The sequence below is a fragment of the Bombina bombina genome, chromosome 4, assembly GCF_027579735.1.
Source record: "Bombina bombina isolate aBomBom1 chromosome 4, aBomBom1.pri, whole genome shotgun sequence".
Lineage (NCBI taxonomy): Eukaryota > Metazoa > Chordata > Amphibia > Anura > Bombinatoridae > Bombina > Bombina bombina.
The window spans coordinates 205417446-205440298 of record NC_069502.1 but is presented as its reverse complement, the minus strand read 5'-3'; the positions used below and the strand labels follow the sequence as shown (position 1 = coordinate 205440298).

The following is a 22853-nucleotide window of genomic DNA, read 5'->3' as shown; positions in this document are numbered from 1 at the left end:
CACCCAGTTCCAATTGCGGAACAAGGGCTGGGTTTTTACTCAAACCTGTTTGTGGTTCCCAAAAAAGAAGGAACTTTCAGACCAATCCTGGATCTCAAAATTCTAAACAAGTTCCTCAGAGTCCCATCATTCAAGATGGAGACCATTCGGACAATCTTACCAATGATCCAGGAGGGTCAATATATGACTACCGTGGATCTAAAGGATGCGTACCTACACATTCCTATCCACAAAGATCACCAGTTTCTCAGGTTTGCCTTTCTGGACAAGCATTATCAGTTTGTGGCTCTTCCTTTCGGGTTGGCCACTGCTCCCAGAATTTTCACAAAGGTTCTAGGGTCCCTCCTGGCGGTGCTAAGACCGCGGGGCATAGTAGTGGCGCCTTATCTAGACGACATCTTAATTCAGGTGTCGACTTTCCAAAGAGCCAAGTCTCACACGGAAATTGTAGTGGCCTTTCTGAGGTCTCATGGGTGGAAGGTGAACATCAAAAAGAGTTCTCTCTCTCCCCCCTCACAAGAGTTCCCTTCCTAGGAACACTAATAGACTCAGTAGAAATGAAAATTTCTGACGGAGGTCAGAAAGGTAAAACTCTTAACTTCTTGCCGAGCTCTTCATTCCATTCCTCGGCCATCTGTAGCTCAGTGCATGTAGACAATCGGACTAATGGTAGCGGCAATGGACATTATCCCTTTTGCACGGATACACCTCAGACCACTGCAACTGTGCATGCTCAAACAGTGGAATGGGGATTATGCAGATTTTTCTCCTCAAATACAGTTGGACCAGGGGACCAGAGATTCTCTTCTCTGGTGGTTGTCTCAGGATCACCTGTCTCAGGGAATGTATTTCTGCAGACCAGAGTGGATCATCGTAACGACCGACGCCAGTCTGTTGGGCTGGGGTGCAGTCTGGGACTCCCTGAAAGCTCAGGGCTTATGGTCTTGGGAGGAAGCTCTTCTCCCGATAAACATTCTGGAACTGAGGGCGATATTCAACGCTCTTCAGGCATGGCCTCAGCTAGCTGCGGCCAAATTCATCAGATTTCAGTCGGACAACATCACGACTGTAGCCTATGTCAATCATCAAGGGGGAACAAGGAGTTCCCTAGCAATGATGGAAGTAACCAAAATAATCAGGTGGACGGAGGATCACTCTTGCCATCTTTCAGCAATTCACATCCCAGGAGTAGACAACTGGGAGGCGGATTTTCTAAGTCGTCAGACTTTTCACCCGGGGGAGTGGGAACTCCACCCGGAGGTATTTGCCCAGCTGACTCAGCTATGGGGCACTCCAGAATTGGATCTGATGGCGTCCCGTCAGAACACCAAACTTCCTCTTTACGGGTCCAGGTCCCGAGATCCCCAGGCGGTGTTGATAGATGCTCTAGCAGCGCCTTGGTCCTTCAATCTGGCCTATGTTTTTCCACTGTTTCCTCTCCTCCCGCGTCTGGTTGCCAGAATCAAGCAGGAGAGGGCTTCGGTGATTCTAATAGCGCCTGCGTGGCCACGCAGGACCTGGTATGCAGACCTAGTGGACATGTCATCTGTGCCACCATGGACACTACCAATGAGGCAGGACCTTCTAATGCAAGGTCCTTTCACACATCCAAATCTAATTTCTCTGCGTCTGACTGCTTGGAGATTGAACGCCTAATTCTATCAAAGCGTGGTTTCTCTGAGTCGGTTATTGATACCCTGATTCAGGCTAGAAAGCCTGTCACCAGGAAAATCTACCATAAGATATGGCGGAAATATCTTTGTTGGTGTGAATCCAAGGGTTACTCATGGAGTAAGGTTAGGATTCTCAGGATTTTGTCCTTTCTCCAAGATGGATTGGAGAAAGGATTATCAGCTAGTTCCTTAAGGGGACAGATATCTGCTTTGTCTATTCTTTTTCACAAACGTCTGGCAGAGGTACCAGACGTTCAAACGTTTAGTCAGGCTTTAGTCAGAATCAAGCCTGTTTATAGACCTGTGGCTCCGCCATGGAGTCTGAATTTAGTTCTTTCAGTTCTGCAAGGGGTTCCGTTTGAACCTTTACATTCCATAGATATTAAGCTTTTATCTTGGAAAGTTTTGTTTTTGGTAGCTATATCTTCTGCTCGAAGAGTTTGTTATCTGCTTTACAGTGTGATTCACCTTACCTGGTGTTCCATGCGGATAAGGTAGTTTTACGTACCAAACCCGGTTTTCTTCCTAAGGTTGTGTCTAATAAGAATATTAACCAGGAAATTGTTGTTCCTTCTCTGTGTCCTAATCCTTCGTCGAAGAAGGAACGTCTGTTACACAATCTTGATGTGGTTCGTGCTTTAAAGTTCTATTTACAAGCAACTAAGGATTTCAGACAAACAACTTCATTGTTTATCTATTCTGGTAAGAGGAGAGGTCAGAAGGCGACCGCTACCTCTTTCCTTTTGGCTGAAAAGCATCATCCGTTTGGCCTATGAGACTGCTGGCCAGCAGCCTCCTGAAACAATTACTGCTCATTCTACCAGAGCAGTGGCTTCCACATGGGCTTTTAAAAATGAGGCTTCTGTTGAACAGATTTGTAAGGCAGCGACTTGGTCTTCGCTGCATACTTTTTGCAAATTTTACAAATTCGATACTTTTGCTTCTTCGGAGGCTATTTTTGGGAGAAAGGTTTTGCAAGCAGTGGTGCCTTCCGTTTAAGGTACCTGTCTTGTTCCCTCCCTTCATCCGTGTCCTAAAGCTTTGGTATTGGTATCCCACAAGTAAAGGATGAATCCGTGGACTGTATACACCTTACAAGAGAAAACAGAATTTATGCTTACCTGATAAATTACTTTCTCTTGTGGTGTATCCAGTCGACGGCCCGCCCTGGCTATTAAGTCAGGTAGATTTTTTTTTTTTTTGTTTAAACTACAGTCACCACTGCACCCTATGGTTTCTCTTTTTTCTTCCTAACCTTCGGTCGAATGACTGGGGGGTGGAGCTAGAGGGGGAGCTATATGGACAGCTCTGCTGTGTGCTCTCTTTGCCACTTCCTGTAGGGAAGGAGAATATCCCACAAGTAAAGGATGAATCCGTGGACTGGATACACCACAAGAGAAAGTAATTTATCAGGTAAGCATAAATTCTGTTTATTTGATCGGCATCTGTACATATTCTTCTTTATAGTAGTGTCTATTGCATGCAGTTATACTAAAAATGGTGTATACTGTCCCTGTAATGCAGTGTGTAACGTGGTGTGAGATACACGTGACATGTTCACATAGCCCGGAGGAGGTTACATACACACGGGGCATTTTAGTACAGTTTTAGTGCTATGGCGTTATTGCATTTTTATGACTAAATCTTTAAGGAACAGTGTTATCAACTAGCTTTAGTGCATACAGATATATCCAGCATATGACACCTACTGCAGTTTTACATCTCACACTTTGTTTTGAAGTTCTCTTAAAGGGACCGTCAACACCAGAATTTTTGTTGTTTTTATAAATAGATAATCCCTTAATTACCCATTCCCCAGTTTTGCATAACCAACACAGTTCTAATACACTTTTTTTTTTTTTTTTTTTATTAAAGTCAAAAGAGATTACATATAGAGCTGTTGTACATAAAATAGATCATTAAATGTTACAAATTATAATGACTCAAACATACATCTATGCAGTCGTATATCTTAAATGAAATGTACAAACCCATAAAATATTTATAGCAAATTTGACTATGGTTAATCATCAGTATTCACAGTGCTCTTTCATTAGCCCCCTATAACTAAGATATAGGCCGCTCTTGGGCCTGTTCTTACGCTTAAATAACATCCGGGGGGATTATTAAATATAAAAACATTTACATATAACACCTAGTACCATATTTAAAGACATTGTGAAACGACACATTTCTGGTAAGTGTTTATACAGGTGTTTCGGTCAGGACTGTATGCAATATTAACACATAACTCACAGAGAAAAATAACTATTTTTGTGGTCTTAACCTCTTAAGGACATATGACGGAATTTTTCAGTCATAAAACAATTGAGCAAACTGAAAGCTGTGTCCTTAAAGGGTTAATATAGAACTTCAAAACAATGTAATAAGAGGCACACCTTCACAAAACCTATTTCCTAACGTTAAATAATTCACATCATTGAGCCTTGGTGGTTATATACATGCGCTTTCAGCAGGTTGTTGAATGTCAAGCCCTAGACTAAGATCAGATATTCATAATATGGCTCATATAGCTTTCTTTTTAGATATAGCTCATGTTGATAGTAATAGTTGATAATTATGCGCCCAACAGCGGACCCGGCCGTAGACCGCGGGAGGGACATTGATATTGCTATCCCCCTTTTTTTTTTTTTCTCTTTAATCTGAGGCAGCGCTTACATCATTAAACCCTTCTTCAATTGTATTTTATGTCACCCTAGGGGCCCCCCACTAAGCCCCGCAGGAGACACACAGAGATTATAAAGGGTGTGTATGTATTCACTATGCCTCCATCATGCCATAAATACATAGGTAGTTCTAAGGCACACTTATAACATGCTCCAGCAAAAATACATGTGGCCATCTGAAGTAAATCCTAGGAAGGCAACAACTAATGCAGTCACTAATATAAACATAAACAAGGTTAAGACAATTTTTAAACTAACGATATGAAACAACATTTGTCAATACCAGTAAGTTTTCAGGCTGGCTTTAGTTTGTCCCAATACTGCATTATATACTGTCTGTTAGGGTCTTCTCTACCGGAATAAAAAGGTATGTCCAGTTGCCAAGGTAGAGTTATTTCCGTTAAGGGTGACATGTTATTGATGTCTATTTCAAACCCGGATCCATCTCTATATCCCCGAACAAGGGGTGCTTCTGAATCCTGTCTGTTTAGCCACGGGACAGTTTGGGTTAAAGTGTTGGGCTTCTTGATCTGATTAGAGACTGCATCGCAACTTACTCCATCGCCACAGCTGTTTTTTGGTGTTGGTTCAGCTCTGAGGATAAGGCTCCTCTGAAGCTTATCAGTCGCTTGCGGCTGGTTGATTTGCCGGGAAAGCTTTTTTCGAGGTGATACCTGTAAGGAAGACCCCGAGCTAACTTTGGATTCCCTTTTGCTTTTAAGAGGGGGAGCCGCGGGAGCGCCCTTAACCGCGGCTCCGTTTCCCACAGCTGTCACCTCTTTGCTTTTCATTCTGCTCCCTGAGTTGAAGTATGCCTTGTGCGATTGCATTAAAAAGTCCCAAGGAGCCCTTTGTATGAGACCCAGAAAGCGATGTTCCAATTTCTCCATGATGTCGTCAATACGGGTCAGAAAGTTAACTTCCTTCACGGCAGCCATATTTGTTGCGCAGTAGTAAAATTCTTGATAGTGACAGGTTTTCTTGTATTGATAAAATCCCTGTTCTGAAAAGCTGACAAGATGTGAGATAGTTATCTTTATTATGTCCAGTCCTGACAGTTACCGAGGGGGGTAGCGCTGCTTGTCCTGAGCCTCCGCTCTTATGTCCCAACGTCAAAAATACAGTGAATAATCCGGTTCTTAGCTACAAAACCACTATATCAGTAGTGCTGATCGTTTAAATTGCTTTATCGCTGTAAAGAGTACCCTACACCGGCGGGTTGTTAGGTGATCGGCAGGAGCTCTAAGAAGATGCGACCATCCGCAGTCGCTACTTGGACACGCCCCTCTAATACACATTTTACCTCTGTAATTACCTTGTATCTAAGCCTCTGCAGACTGCCCCCTTATTTCAGTTCTTTTAACAGACTTGAATTTAGCCAATCTGTGCTCACTCCTCTGGTAAATTCACTTGCATTACCTCAATGTTATCTATATGAAACACATGAACCATCGCCCTCTAGTGGTGAAAAACTGTCAATGCATTTAGATTAGAGATGGCCTTCAAGGTCTAAGAAATTAAGATATGAACCTCATAGGTTTAGCTTTCAACTAAGAATACCAAGAGAACAAAGCAAAATTGGTGATAAGTGAATTGGAAAATTGTTTAAAATGACATGCCCTATATGAATCATGAAAGTTTTTTTGGACTTCACTGTCCCTTTAATACAGAGAGCTTTATTGGAGTATTTAAAAGGGTTAACCAGCTCGGAAAGGCTTGAAATTAGCATGACCTTATGGTCTATCCTGCCCCCTCTCTCCAGTGCAACTGTCCTAAATGCCTTTTTCTCCAACATAGGTGTGTCCGGTCCACGGCGTCATCCTTACTTGTGGGATATTCTCTTCCCCAACAGGAAATGGCAAAGAGCCCAGCAAAGCTGGTCACATGATCCCTCCTAGGCTCCGCCTACCCCAGTCATTCTCTTTGCCGTTGTACAGGCAACATCTCCACGGAGATGGCTTAGAGTTTTTTAGTGTTTAACTGTAGTTTTTCATTATTCAATCAAGAGTTTGTTATTTTCAAATAGTGCTGGTACGTACTATTTACTCAGAAACAGAAAAGAGATGAAGAATTCTGTTTGTATGAGGTTCCGTTTGAACCCTTACATTCCGTTGATATTAAGTTATTATCTTGGAAAGTTTTGTTTTTAGTTGCGATTTCTTCTGCTAGAAGAGTCTCAGAATTATCTGCTCTGCAGTGTTCTCCTCCTTATCTGGTGTTCCATGCAGATAAGGTGGTTTTACGTACTAAACCTGGTTTTCTTCCAAAAGTTGTTTCTAACAAAAACATTAACCAGGAGATTATCGTACCTTCTCTGTGTCCAAAACCAGTTTCAAAGAAGGAACGTTTGTTGCACAATTTGGATGTTGTTCGCGCTCTAAAATTCTATTTAGATGCTACAAAGGATTTTAGACAAACATCTTCCTTGTTTGTTGTTTATTCAGGTAAAAGGAGAGGTCAAAAAGCAACTTCTACCTCTCTCTCTTTTTGGATTAAAAGCATCATCAGATTGGCTTACGAGACTGCCGGACGGCAGCCTCCCGAAAGAATCACAGCTCATTCCACTAGGGCTGTGGCTTCCACATGGGCCTTCAAGAACGAGGCTTCTGTTGATCAGATATGTAGGGCAGCGACTTGGTCTTCACTGCACACTTTTACCAAATTTTACAAGTTTGATACTTTTGCTTCTTCTGAGGCTATTTTTGGGAGAAAGGTTTTGCAAGCCGTGGTGCCTTCCATTTAGGTGACCTGATTTGCTCCCTCCCTTCATCCGTGTCCTAAAGCTTTGGTATTGGTTCCCACAAGTAAGGATGACGCCGTGGACCGGACACACCAATGTTGGAGAAAACAGAATTTATGTTTACCTGATAAATTTCTTTCTCCAACGGTGTGTCCGGTCCACGGCCCGCCCTGGTTTTTTTAATCAGGTCTGATATTTTATTTTCTTTAACTACAGTCACCACGGCACCATATGGTTTCTCCTATGCAAATATTCCTCCTTAACGTCGGTCGAATGACTGGGGTAGGCGGAGCCTAGGAGGGATCATGTGACCAGCTTTGCTGGGCTCTTTGCCATTTCCTGTTGGGGAAGAGAATATCCCACAAGTAAGGATGACGCCGTGGACCGGACACACCGTTGGAGAAAGAAATTTATCAGGTAAACATAAATTCTGTTTTCCAGTGGGAGTGAGAGTCCACAAATTAATTCATAACCTATGGGAAATACTTCACCTGGCCCCCAGGAAGAGGTAAAGACACCCCAAACAAATATTGAAATATCCTTCACACTTTGCCTACCCTCTCAGTAGTTCTTTGACTTGTGTCATGAAGGTAGGTAGAGAGGTGCTCTGCTAAAGTTTATAATTTTAATGCTCTCAATGGATTGTTTCCCTCCAGAGAGAGCAGGGGAGTTGTTGAAATGCTCTTAGTAGAGTTTTTGTATGTGCTAGCTGCTGGATGTCGCAGAGAAGTTACTTTGCCTCTTCCAGTTTAACCATGCTATCCTCCCTTTCAGGCAAACAGTTACACTGATTTTGCTTTGTGTTACAGGACTCTCCAGAAGCACAGAAGATGGGTAAGTCTTGAATTTTTTTTACACTATCCTCTCTAATGGCTTTATTAAGCACACTATATTAGGCAATTCTGGACCACACATGAGACCTCAAAATTTTCAGAGGGGGTACATTAGAGCAATTTGCTGAGAAGCTGCACCAGGTCCTCCGACTGGGCTTGCCATTTGGACTTGGTGCACGCCGCTGTCAGATATGGGGTGTCCTGTGAGATGGCCATACGTCCTCAGAAGCCCACGCTTGTTTGGCTCCTACAAAAGGAGCATTAATACCAGGCAACTTAAATGTGTCTGGAGACACCGGAACAGACATTCAAAGCGCTCTTCAACGCGAAAACTGCTCTTCCTACGCATAAGGCCTCGCCTTGCAGCAAGTGCGCAACAGCTTAGGAACGGAGCTGCAGCATGGGAGTCTCGGCCTGATACAGAGGTGATGAGGCACCTCAGTTGGAGCATTTGATTAAAGTAGTCTTTGGAGCAGACATTTTGGGAAAAATAGCTGTGGGGTCCAAAATAATTTCACTCTTTATGATAGTGCACCATAAGTGTTAACTCCTGCACCCCCTACATAGTTAATATGGATGATTCTATGCTTGAACCTATTCAGGAGGAGACTTGTTCTACTCTTTTATTTAACTGTAATAAATGCATGCTTTTTATGCCCAATTAATGCAGCTCATGCCTTACATCTGTTACACAGTCTCATTTAAGGGGGCCCTGCTATTTAGAGGTCCATGGTGTCCCCATCTCATTCTACCCCTGTACGTTAATCAGTTTAACCAGATATGCCAGTCCTACAGCCCTAAACGGCAACCCCTATTCCTGCACATTCAATTCTCTGTCTCTGTTGCTCAACCCGGGGTTGGAACTTTTCCCCATGATTTTGCAGTCCAGTTACTGTCTGCTGTTTCTGCTGCCCTGAGTGCTATGCCAGTTGCAGGGAAAAGGAAGAGGAAGGTTAAGCACTGTTCCTGAGTCTAGAACCAGCAGTCCTACTGGAGCTGCAGCTGTTATCCATATACATCCTTCTGATGTTGACAACTCTTTGGCTAGCTCTGAAAGAGTACTTTTATCCTCTGACTCGTCTAGAAAATCTGAAAGGGACTCTGAGGATATTAAGTTTAGATTTAAAATTGAGCACTTTTCATACCTACTTAAGGAGCTTTTAAGTACATTATGCATACCTAAATCCACAGAGGAAAAAACAGGTACATAATTGGATATTGTCTTTAAACACCTGAAGTGTTCCTGGTTCCTTCATTGGTGGCGGCCATATCTAAGGAATGGCAAAAACCTGGTGTTAAATTTTCCCTTTCTCCAAAATTTTAAAAGAATGTTTCCTGTGCGATATAGTCATTTGGAAGTATGGAATACTGTTCCTAAGGTAGATGGCACCATTTCTCTTGTAAGATGTATCGAGTCCACGGATTCATCCATTACTTGTGGGATATTCTCCTTCCCAACAGGAAGTGGCAAGGAGAGCACCCACAGCAGAGCTGCCTATATAGCTCCCCCCTTAACTCCACCCCCAGTCATTCTCTTTGCCTACTCTAACTGCTAGGAAATGGTAATGAGTGTGGTGACAAAAATCTAAGTTTTTTTTATTTTCTCAAGCAAAAGTTTATTTTAAATGATACCGGTGCGTACTATTTACTCTCTGGCAGAAAAGGGATGAAGATTTCTGCAAGGAGGATTATGATCTTAGCACTTTGTAACTAAGATCCACTGCTGTTCTCACAAGGGCTGAAGAGTACAGGAAAAACTTTGGTTGGGGGAACAGTTTGCATGCTAAGCTGCATATGAGGTATGTTCAGGCTATATTTTTCTAGACAGACTGTGTTAATTCTAGAAAAGGCTGGTAATATTCCCATGAGGGAAGGGTAAGCTGTATTTCATTTGATTTACTTTGATTAAAGTCATAGAAGTTTCAGCTTACTTGAAGGGCTTGTTTTTGTTACTGGTGACACCATTTTTAAAAGATAAAAACGTTTTTATTTCTCCAACATAGGTGTGTCCGGTCCACGGCGTCATCCTTACTTGTGGGATATTCTCTTCCCCAACAGGAAATGGCAAAGAGCCCAGCAAAGCTGGTCACATGATCCCTCCTAGGCTCCGCCTACCCCAGTCATTCTCTTTGCCGTTGTACAGGCAACATCTCCACGGAGATGGCTTAGAGTTTTTTAGTGTTTAACTGTAGTTTTTATTATTCAATCAAGAGTTTGTTATTTTAAAATAGTGCTGGTATGTACTATTTACTCAGAAACAGAAAAGAGATGAAGATTTCTGTTTGTATGAGGAAAATGATTTTAGCACCGTAACTAAAATCCATGGCTGTTCCACACAGGACTGTTGAGAGCAATTAACTTCAGTTGGGGGAACAGTGTGCAGTCTCTTGCTGCTTGAGGTATGACACATTCTAACAAGACGATGTAATGCTGGAAGCTGTCATTTTTTCCATATGGGATCCGGTAAGCCATGTTTATTACGATGGTAAATAAGGGCTTCACAAGGGCTTATTAAGATTGTAGACTTTTCTGGGCTAAATCGATTCAGTTTTAAAACATATTTAGCCCTGAGGAATCATTTTATCTGGGTTTATTGATATTATAATATCGGCAGGCACTGTATTAGACACCTTATTTCTCTGGGGCTTTCCCTAAGCATAAGCAGAGCCTCATTTTCGCGCCGGTGTGGCGCACTTGTTTTTGAGAGGCATGGCATGCAGTCGCATGTGAGAGGAGCTCTGATACTTAGAAAAGACTTTCTGAAGGCGTCATTTGGTATCGTATTCCCCTTTGGGTTTGGTTGGGTCTCAGCAAAGCAGATACCAGGGACTATAAAGGGGTTAAAGTGTTAAAACGGCTCCGGTTCCGTTATTTTAAGGGTTAAAGCTTCCAAATTTGGTGTGCAATACTTTTAAGGCTTTAAGACACTGTGGTGAAAATTTGGTGAATTTTGTACAATTCCTTCATGTTTTTTCGCAATTGCAGTAATAAAGTGTGTTCAGTTTAAAATTTAAAGTGACAATAACGGTTTTATTTTAAAACGTTTTTTGTACTTTATTATCAAGTTTATGCCTGTTTAACATGTCTGAACTACCAGATAGACTGTGTTCTGAATGTGGGGAAGCCAGAATTCCTGTTCATTTAAATAAATGTGATTTATGTGACAATGACAATGATGCCCAAAATGATTCCTCAAGTGAGGGGAGTAAGCATGGTACTGCATCATTCCCTCCTTCGTCTACACGAGTTTTGCCCACTCAGGAGGCCCCTAGTACATCTAGCGCGCCAATACTCCTTACTATGCAACAATTAACGGCTGTAATGGATAATTCTGTCAAAAACATTTTAGCCAAAATGAACCCTTGTCAGCGTAAGCGTGGCTGCTCTGTTTTAGTTACTGAAGAGCATGACGACGCTGATATAAATATCTCTGAAGGGCCCCTAACCCAATCTGAGGGGGCCAGGGAGGTTTTGTCTGAGGGAGAAATTACTGATTCAGGGAACATTTCTCAACAGGCTGAACCTGATGTAATTGCATTTAAATTTAAGTTGGAACATCTCCGCATTCTGCTTAAGGAGGTATTATCCACTCTGGATGATTGTGAAAAGTTGGTCATCCCAGAGAAACTATGTAAAATGGACAAGTTCCTAGAGGTGCCGGAGCTCCCAGAAGCTTTTCCTATACCCAAGCGGGTGGCGGACATTGTTAATAAAGAATGGGAAAGGCCTGGTATTCCTTTCGTCCCTCCCCCCATATTTAAAAAATTGTTTCCTATGGTCGACCCCAGAAAGGACTTATGGCAGACAGTCCCCAAGGTCGAGGGAGCGGTCTCTACTTTAAACAAACGCACCACTATACCCATAGAGGATAGTTGTGCTTTCAAAGATCCTATGGATAAAAAATTAGAAGGTTTGCTTAAAAAGATGTTTGTTCAGCAGGGTTACCTTCTACAACCAATTTCATGCATTGTCCCTGTCACTACAGCCGCATGTTTCTGGTTTGATGAACTGATAAAGGCACTCGATAGTGATTCTCCTCCTTATGAGGAGATTATGGACAGAATCAATGCTCTCAAATTGGCTAATTCTTTCACCCTAGACGCCACTTTGCAATTGGCTAGGTTAGCGGCTAAGAATTCTGGGTTTGCTATTGTGGCGCGCAGAGCGCTTTGGTTGAAATCTTGGTCGGCTGACGCGTCTTCCAAGAACAAGCTACTAAACATTCCTTTCAAGGGGAAAACGCTGTTTGGCCCTGACTTGAAAGAGATTATCTCGGATATCACTGGGGGTAAGGGCCACGCCCTTCCTCAGGATCGGCCTTTCAAGGCGAAAAATAGACCTAATTTTCGTCCCTTTCGTAAAAACGGACCAGCCCAAAGTGCTACGTCCTCTAAGCAAGAGGGTAATACTTCTCAAGCCAAGCCAGCTTGGAGACCAATGCAAGGCTGGAACAAGGGAAAGCAGGCCAAGAAGCCTGCCACTGCTACCAAGACAGCATGAAATATTGGCCCCCGATCCGGGACCGGATCTGGTGGGGGGCAGACTCTCTCTCTTCGCTCAGGCTTGGGCAAGAGATGTTCTGGATCCTTGGGCGCTAGAAATAGTCTCCCAGGGTTATCTTCTGGAATTCAAGGGACTTCCCCCAAGGGGGAGGTTCCACAGGTCTCAGTTGTCTTCAGACCACATAAAAAGACAGGCGTTCTTACATTGTGTAGAAGACCTGTTAAAAATGGGAGTGATTCATCCTGTTCCACTAAGAGAACAAGGGATGGGGTTCTACTCCAATCTGTTCATAGTTCCCAAAAAAGAGGGAACGTTCAGACCAATCTTAGATCTCAAGATCTTAAACAAGTTTCTCAAGGTTCCATCTTTCAAGATGGAAACCATTCGAACTATTCTTCCTTCCATCCAGGAGGGTCAATTCATGACCACGGTGGATTTAAAGGATGCGTATCTACATATTCCTATCCACAAGGAACATCATCGGTTCCTAAGGTTTGCATTCCTGGACAAACATTACCAGTTCGTGGCGCTTCCTTTCGGATTAGCCACTGCTCCAAGGATTTTCACAAAGGTACTAGGCTCTCTTCTAGCGGTGCTAAGACCAAGGGGCATTGCAGTAGTACCTTACCTGGACGACATTCTGATTCAGGCGTCGTCCCTTCCTCAAGCAAAGGCTCACACGGACATTGTCCTGGCCTTTCTCAGATCTCACGGCTGGAAAGTGAACGTGGAAAAGAGTTCTCTATCCCCGTCAACAAGGGTTCCCTTCTTGGGAACAATTATAGACTCTTTAGAAATGAGGATCTTTCTTACAGAGGCCAGAAAAACAAAACTTCTAGACTCTTGTCGGATACTTCATTCCGTTCCTCTTCCTTCCATAGCTCAGTGCATGGAAGTGATCGGGTTGATGGTAGCGGCGATGGACATAGTTCCTTTTGCGCGCATTCATCTAAGACCATTACAACTGTGCATGCTCAGTCAGTGGAATGGGGACTATACAGACTTGTCTCCGAAGATACAAGTAAATCAGAGGACCAGAGACTCACTCCGTTGGTGGCTGTCCCTGGACAATCTGTCTCAAGGGATGACGTTCCGCAGACCAGAGTGGGTCATTGTCACGACCGACGCCAGTCTGTTGGGCTGGGGCGCGGTCTGGGGATCCCTGAAAGCTCAGGGTCTTTGGTCTCGGGAAGAATCTCTTCTACCGATAAATATTCTGGAACTGAGAGCGATATTCAATGCTCTCAAGGCCTGGCCTCGGCTAGCGAGGACCAAGTTCATACGGTTTCAATCAGACAACATGACAACTGTTGCGTACATCAACCATCAGGGGGGAACAAGGAGTTCCCTAGCGATGGAAGAAGTGACCAAAATCATTCTATGGGCGGAGTCTCACTCCTGCCACCTGTCTGCTATCCACATCCCAGGAGTGGAAAATTGGGAAGCGGATTTTCTGAGTCGTCAGACATTGCATCCGGGGGAGTGGGAACTCCATCCGGAAATCTTTGCCCAAGTCACTCACCTGTGGGGCATTCCAGACATGGATCTGATGGCCTCTCGTCAGAACTTCAAAGTTCCTTGCTACGGGGCCAGATCCAGGGATCCCAAGGCGGCTCTAGTGGATGCACTAGTAGCACCTTGGACCTTCAAACTAGCTTATGTGTTCCCGCCATTTCCTCTCATCCCCAGGCTGGTAGCCAGGATCAATCAGGAGAGGGCGTCGGTGATCTTGATAGCTCCTGCGTGGCCACGCAGGACTTGGTATGCAGATCTGGTGAATATGTCATCGGCTCCACCTTGGAAGCTACCTTTGAGACGAGACCTTCTTGTTCAGGGTCCGTTCGAACATCCGAATCTGGTTTCACTCCAGCTGACTGCTTGGAGATTGAACGCTTGATTTTATCGAAGCGAGGATTCTCAGATTCTGTTATCGATACTCTTGTTCAGGCCAGAAAGCCTGTAACTAGAAAGATTTACCACAAAATTTGGAAAAAATATATCTGTTGGTGTGAATCTAAAGGATTCCCTTGGGACAAGGTTAAGATTCCTAGGATTCTATCCTTCCTTCAAGAAGGATTGGAAAAAGGATTATCTGCTAGTTCCCTGAAGGGACAGATTTCGGCCTTGTCGGTATTACTTCACAAAAAGCTGGCAGCTGTGCCAGATGTTCAATCCTTTGTTCAGGCTCTGGTTAGAATCAAGCCTGTTTACAAACCTTTGACTCCTCCTTGGAGTCTCAATTTAGTTCTTTCAGTTCTTCAGGGGGTTCCGTTTGAACCCTTACATTCCGTTGATATTAAGTTATTATCTTGGAAAGTTTTGTTTTTAGTTGCGATTTCTTCTGCTAGAAGAGTCTCAGAATTATCTGCTCTGCAGTGTTCTCCTCCTTATCTGGTGTTCCATGCAGATAAGGTGGTTTTACGTACTAAACCTGGTTTTCTTCCAAAAGTTGTTTCTAACAAAAACATTAACCAGGAGATTATCGTACCTTCTCTGTGTCCAAAACCAGTTTCAAAGAAGGAACGTTTGTTGCACAATTTGGATGTTGTTCGCGCTCTAAAATTCTATTTAGATGCTACAAAGGATTTTAGACAAACATCTTCCTTGTTTGTTGTTTATTCAGGTAAAAGGAGAGGTCAAAAAGCAACTTCTACCTCTCTCTCTTTTTGGATTAAAAGCATCATCAGATTGGCTTACGAGACTGCCGGACGGCAGCCTCCCGAAAGAATCACAGCTCATTCCACTAGGGCTGTGGCTTCCACATGGGCCTTCAAGAACGAGGCTTCTGTTGATCAGATATGTAGGGCAGCGACTTGGTCTTCACTGCACACTTTTACCAAATTTTACAAGTTTGATACTTTTGCTTCTTCTGAGGCTATTTTTGGGAGAAAGGTTTTGCAAGCCGTGGTGCCTTCCATTTAGGTGACCTGATTTGCTCCCTCCCTTCATCCGTGTCCTAAAGCTTTGGTATTGGTTCCCACAAGTAAGGATGACGCCGTGGACCGGACACACCTATGTTGGAGAAAACAGAATTTATGTTTACCTGATAAATTTCTTTCTCCAACGGTGTGTCCGGTCCACGGCCCGCCCTGGTTTTTTAATCAGGTCTGATAATTTATTTTCTTTAACTACAGTCACCACGGTACCATATGGTTTCTCCTATGCAAATATTCCTCCTTAACGTCGGTCGAATGACTGGGGTAGGCGGAGCCTAGGAGGGATCATGTGACCAGCTTTGCTGGGCTCTTTGCCATTTCCTGTTGGGGAAGAGAATATCCCACAAGTAAGGATGACGCCGTGGACCGGACACACCGTTGGAGAAAGAAATTTATCAGGTAAACATAAATTCTGTTTTTTCAAAAGGAAAGCATTTGTAAACGTTTTTTGTAAGGGACTGAGGGGTCATTGTGGCTTGTGTTGTTTTTTTTTTTTTTTTTTTTTTTAACCCACATAATTATTTAGAAAACACTCAGGTGTTTTCTTTTACTAGGCCTCAAAAACCGAGTGAGGTGGGAGGGGCCTATTTTCGGCCTCAGTTGTGCAGTTTTCTTTTTCTCTGAGTCATCCAACTGCTTCTCCAAGGGTTCCTGCTGTGTTTGAGGGTTGTAAAGGAGGTTTTTTTCCCCACAAATTGTTCTGAAGGGCAGGTAGGAGCCACAGCAAAGCTGTGGCAGGGTGCTGAAAGTCTTTTTTTATTTTACTGGTTTTGATGTTTTTTCAATCCGGTTTTGCCATTAAGGGGTTAATTGATTATTTGCATAGTTGTCCAAAGCTACTAAGGCTGTAGGATGCTATTGTAAAAATTTCATTAAGTTTACTGCTTTTTTACACTGTTTTCACATTACCGTTTTATTTCTAAGTGTTTTTTTCTTTGATTAAAGTGTTTTCCAAGCTTGCTTGTTGCATTGCTAGCCTGTTTAAGATGTCTGACACCAAGGAAAATCCTTGTTCAATATTTTGGAAGTCATTGTGGAACCCCCTCTTAGAATGTGTCCCAAATGTACTGATATGTCTATAAATTATAAGGATCATATGTTAGCATTTAAAAATAGAGCTTTAAATGATTCTCAGTCAGATGCAAATGAGGGTTCGCCTTCTAGCTCTCCACAAGTGTCAAAAAACCAGTAACGCCCGCACAAGTGACGCCAGGTACCTCTAGTGCGTCAGGTTCATTTACTTTGCATGACATGGCCACAGTTATGAATACAACCCTTACAGAGGTTTTATCCAAACTGCCTGGTTTACAAGGAAAGTGAGATAGTTCTGGGTTAAGGAAAAATACTGAGCTATCTCACGCTTTAGTAGCCGTATCTGATATGACCTCACAATGCTCTGAAGTAGGGTTGAGGGATTTGTTATCTGAGGGAGAGATTTCTGATTCAGGAAAGAGGCTTCCTCAGACAGATTCTGATATGACGGCCTTTAAATTTAAACTTGAACACCTCCGTTTATTGCTTAAGGAGGTATTAGCAACTCTGGATGATTGTGACCCTATAGTAGTTCCAGAGAAATTGTGTAAAATGGATTCCTGTTTACACTGATGTCTTTCCAGTCCCTAAGAGGATTGTAAATATTATTGCTAAGGAGTGGGATAAACCGGGTATTCCGTTCTGTTTTTAAGAAAATGTTTCCTATATCTGACACCTTGCAGGACTCATGGCAGACTGTTCCTAGGGTGGAGGGAGCTATTTCTACTCTGTCTAAGCGTACAACTATACCTATTGAGGACAGTTGTGCTTTCAAAGATCCTATGGATAAAAAATTAGAGGGTCTTCTGAAGAAAATATTTGTTCATCAAGGTTTTTCTCTTCAACCTATTGCTTGCATCGTTCCTGTAACTACTGCAGCTGCTTTCTGGTTTGAGGCTCTAGAAGAGGCTCTTCAGATGGAGACTCCTTTAGAAGAGATTTTGGATAGAATTAAGGCTCTTAAGTTGGCTAATTCTTTTATTACAGATGCCGCATTTCAACTGGCTAAATTAGTGGCACAAAGTTCAGGTCTTGCCATTTTAGCACGCAGGGCGTTATAGCTTAAGTCCTGGTCTGCTGATGTGTCATCTAAATCTAAGCTTTTGAACATCTCTTTCAAAGGAAAGACCCTTTTCGGGCCTGAACTGAAAGAGATTATTTTAGACATCACTGGAGCAAAGGGTCATGCCCTTCCTCAGGATAGATCAATTAAGACAAGGGCTAAGCAAAATAATTTTCGTTCCTTTCGGAGCTTTAAAAGTGGTCCCGTTTCAACTGCCTCTACTTCAAAGCAGGAGGGAAATTTTGCACAATCCAAGTCAGTCTGGAGACCTAACCAGACTTGGAACAAGGGTAAACAGCCCAAGAAGTCCGCTGCTGCCACCAAGACAGCATGAAGGGGTTGCCCCCGATCCAGGACCGGATCTAGTAGGGGGCAGACTATCTCTCTTTGCTCAGGCTTGGGCAAGAGATGTTCACGACCCATGGGCTTTAAAAATTGTGTTTCAGGGATATTTTGTGGAATTCAAGGACTCCCTTCCAAGGGGGAGAATTCACATTTCTCGATTGTCTGCAAATCAGACAAAGATAGAGGCGTTCTTACGCTGTGTAGAAAACCTATATACCATGGGGGTGATCCGCCCTGTCCCAAGAGAGGAGCAGGGGCTAGGATTTTACTCAAACCTGTTTGCGGTTCCCAAAAAAGATGGGAATTTTCAGACCAATCTTGGATCTCAAGATTCTAAACAAATTCCTCAAAGTTCCATCTTTCAAGATGGAGACCTTTCGGACTATTCTTCCTCTGATCCAGAAAGGTCAATATATGATTACCGTGGATTTAAAGGATGCTTATCTACACATCCCTATTCACAGAGATCATCATTAATTTCTCAGATTTGCCTTTCTAAACAGGCATTACCAGTTTGTGGCCCTTCCCTTCGGGTTGGCCACGGCTCCCAGAATTTTCACCAAGGTGCTAGGGTCCCTTCTGGCGGTTCTTCGTCCACGGGGCATAGCAGTGGCGCCTTATCTGGACGACATCTTAATTCAGGTGTCAACTTTCCAGCTTTCCAAATCTCATACGGACATCGTGTTGGTTTTTCTGACATCTCACGGGTGGAATGTGAACATAAGGGAGAGTTCTCTCTTCCCTCAAACAAAAGTTTCCTTCTAGGAACTCTGATAGACTCGGTGGAAATTAAAAATTTTCTGACGGAGGTCAGAAAATCGAACATCTTAACCACTTGCCGAGCTCTTCATTCCATTCCTCGGCCATCAATGGCTCAGTGTATGGAGGTAATCAGTCTCATGGTAGCGGCAATGGACATAGTTCCTTTTGCCCGCCTACATCTCAGACCACTGCAACTAAGCATGCTCAAACAGTGGAATGGGGATTATGCAGATTTTTCTCCTCAACTGCATCTGGACCAGGAGACCAGAGATTCTCTTCTCTGGTGGTTGTCTCAGGGAATGTGTTTCCACAGGCCAGAGTGGCTCATGGTAACGTCAGATGCCAGCCTGTTAGGCTGGGGTGCAGTCTGGAACTCCCTGAAAGCTCAGGGTTTATGGTTTTGGGAGGAATCGATTCTTCCGATAAACATTCTGGAACGGAGAGCGATTTTCAATACGGTTCAGGCGTGGCCTCAGCTTGCTGCGGCCAAATTCATCAGGTTTCAGTCGGACAACATCACGACTGTAGCTTATATGAATCATCAGGGAGGAACAAGGAGTTCTCTAGCGATGATGGAAGTTACCAAAATAATTCGATGGGCAGAGGATCACTCTTGCCATCTATCGGCGATCCACATACCAGGAGTAGAGAACTGGGAGGCAGATTTCCTGAGTCGTCAGACTTTTCATCCGGGGGAGTGGGAACTTCATCCGGAGGTGTTTGCCCAGCTAATTCAGCTATGGGGCACGCCAGATTTGGATCTGATGGCGTCCCGTCAGAATGCCAAACTTCCTTGTTACGTGTCCAGGTCTCGGGATCCCAAGGCGGTGCTGATAATGTTCTAGCAGTGCCTTGGTTTTTCAATCTGGCTTATGTATTCCCACCGTTTCCTCTCCTCCCACGTCTGGTTGCCAGAATCGAGCAGGAGAGAGCATCGGTGATCCTGATCGCTCCTGCCTGGCCACTCAGGACTTGGTATGCAGACCTAGTGGACATGTCCTCGGTTCCACCGTGGACTCTGCCAATGAGGCGGGACCTTCTAATCCGGGGTCCGTTCTCGCATCCAAATCTAATTTCTCTGCGTCTGACTGCTTGGAAATTGAACGCTTGATTTTAGCAAAGCGTGGTTTATATGAGTCAGTCATTGATACCCTGATTCAGGCTAGAAAGCCTGTCACCAGGAAGATCTATCATAAGATTTGGAGCAAATATCTTTATTGGTGTGAATCCAAAGGTTACTCTTGGAGTAAGGTTAGGATTCCTAGAGTTTTTTTTCTCCAAGAGGGTTTGGAGAAGGGATTATCAGCTAGTTTTCTAAAGGGACAAATCTCTGCTTTGTCTATTTTACTACACAAACGTCTGGCAGATGTCACAGACGTTCAAGCATTTAGTCAGGCTTTGGTCAGAATTAAGCCTGTATTTAAATCGGTTGCTCCGCCTTGGAGCTTAAATTTAGTTCTTAAGGTTCTTCAAGGGGTTCCTTTTGAATCCATGCATTCCATAGATATTAAGCTTTTATCTTGGAAAGTTTTGTTTCTATTAAGTATCAATCAAGAGATTGTTGTTCCTTCTTTGTGTCCTAATACTTCATCAAAAAAGGAAAGTTTATTGCACAATCTTGATGTGGTTCGTGCTTTAAAATTCTACTTACAAGCAACCAAAGATTTTCGTCAGACATCTTCATTTTTTGTTGTTTATTCTGGTAAACGGAAAGGTCAAAGGGCTACGGCTACCTCTTTCTTTTTGGCATCATCCGTTTGGCTTATGAGACTGCTGGACAGCAGCCTCCTGAAAGAATTACTGCTCATTCTACTAGAGCTGTGGCTTCCACATGGGTTTTTAAAAATGACGCGTCTGTTGAACAGATTTGTAAGGCGGCGACTTGGTCTTCGCTTCATACTTTTTCCAAATTTTCCAAATTTGATACTTTTGCTTCTTCGGAGGCTATTTTTGGGGAGAAAGGTTCTTCAAGCAGTGGTGCCTTCTGTTTAAAGGTCCCTGTCTTGTCCCTCCCTTCATCCGTGTCCTAAAGCTTTGGTATTGGTATCCCACAAGTAATGGATGAATCCGTGGACTCGATACATTTTACAAGAGAAAACATAATTTATGCTTACCTGATAAATTCATTTCTCTTGTGATGTATCGAGTCCAAGGCCCGCCCTGTTTTTTCTAAGACAGGCATTGGTATTTATATTTTTGAAACTTTCAGTCACCACTGCACCCTATGGTTTCTCCTTTTTCTTCCTAGCCTTCGGTCGAATGACTGGGGGTTGGAGTTAAGGGGGGAGCTATATAGGCAGCTTTGCTGTGGGTGCTCTCTTTGCCACTTCCTGTTGGGAAGGAGAATATCCCACAAGTAATGGATGAATCCGTGGACTCGATACATCACAAGAGAAATTAATTTATCAGGTAAGCATAAATTATGTTTTTACTCTGGCTAAACCCACTACTATCCTGCTGGAAGATAGCATATCTTTCATGGACCTTATGGACAGGAAATAAGGATATCTGAGGATCTGCTTTTCCAGCCAGCTATAGGCGTTGCTAGGGCTGCCACTTTTTAGTGCAACTCCTTAACTGAGCTGATTTCGATAGAATGCCGGAAGGTTTGGGTTCAGTCCATCCAGGACCCTTGGATTGTGGATATCCTATCTGAGGGATACAATACAAAATAGGTTTCTGAACTCTCCCTCCAAGGGGCAGGTTCCTTCTATCAAGGATCTCGAGGAAAGCCAGAAAAAAAAAAAAAAGAGTACAGCCTTTTTATGCTGTGTGGACGATCTGGTCTCACTGGGAGTTGTGATCCCTGCGCCACAGTCAGAGAGGGGGAGAGGACTCTATTCAAACCTCTTCATCATTCCCAAGAAAGCAGGAACATTTTGTCCCATCTTAGACCTGAAGTGCCTCAACAAATTTGTATGGGTTCCCTATTTCAGGTCAATTCTTCCTCTCGTGCAGGGAAGTCATTTCATCGCTACCATATATCTGAGGGACGCATACCTTCATATTCCAATTCACCGAGATCATTGTTTTGCATTTCTGGACAAGCATTACCAATTCATAGCTTTCCTGTTCAGCATAGCTACGGCTCCCCGGATTTTTACTAAAGTGTTGGGAGCTCTACTTACTGTTTTTCCGACTACAGTGCATTGCAGTAGCGCCCTACTTGGACGACATCTTGGTTCAGACGCCATCTTTACATTTAGCGATATCTCACACAGAGAAGTTACTCTGGTATCTTCGGATGCATGGCTGGAAAATAAACCTGGAAAAAGTTCTCATTCCCAAATAAGAGTGTCAACTTCCTAGGAATCCTCATTGATTCTATTAGCATGCTTATCTATCTCACAGAACGCAGTGAAAAGCTTCAGACAGGCTGCCGTCTACTTTAATCCACTCCTCGGTCTTCGGTGGCTCAATGCATGGAGGTGGTAGGTCTTATGATTGCTGCTTCGGACGCTATTCATTTTGATTGCTTTCATCGGAGACCTCTACAGTTATGTATGCACAGGCAATGGAATAAAAATAATTTAGATCCGTCTCGGGTAATATTTCTGGATCCAAAGACGAGAGAGTCTCTCTTGGTGGCTGTCCCGTGAACCATATATATATAAATAAATATAATTCATACTTACGTGATAAACACGGAGGGGTATGCACTGAGGGACAATAGTGGCTGGGCACTGCTTAAGGGGATTCAATAAATAAAGGCTAATAGATTTCCTTTTGATAGAGGCACTTGATAGTGTACTTGCTCTTGAGGGGTTAATCTGTATTGTGGAACTGTACCTGAGACTGGATTAGAACTTCACCGGTCTCAGGATTTTTGGGGGTACATTTTTGTTAAGCATGTTGATTAGTGTGACACGGAGTAGTTTAAGATGCCGGTATTTTTCCGTGAAATTTAGCACCGCTTATTCGAGCGCTTTTCCTCTTGTGACGCAGTTAGCTTCATCTGCTGTCACATGACCTTCCGGTCATTTCTTCTTATTGCGCTTAGATACTCTCAGCTTCGCAGCTCCCGGTCCCTTCTTAATGTTTACTCTCTAGGATTAGTGTTACTTGTGTCATTTGCCTATTCCGGTCTGCAGAGGAGTATTTTCCACGTCTACATAGTCTGAATTCACTTGCTGGTTATCCGGAGTGGTGAGTCACCTCAGCAGAGCTTAGGTTTATAGCGGTGCCTACTAAGGGTTTAGAAATAAGTTTATTTCTCTGATGCTATTCTTTATTGGGGAAAATAAAATAAAAAATTGCGTTGAATAAAATTGTTTTTTTG

At 43.3% G+C, this 22853-nt stretch overlaps 1 protein-coding gene across 1 annotated transcript in view; it reads left to right on the top strand.

Annotated features, from left to right (window-relative positions):
- Positions 1 to 22853, top strand: part of STAG1 (stromal antigen 1) — a 788714-nt gene that overhangs the window by 149237 nt on the left and 616624 nt on the right. The gene's annotated exons all lie outside the window — the stretch shown is intronic.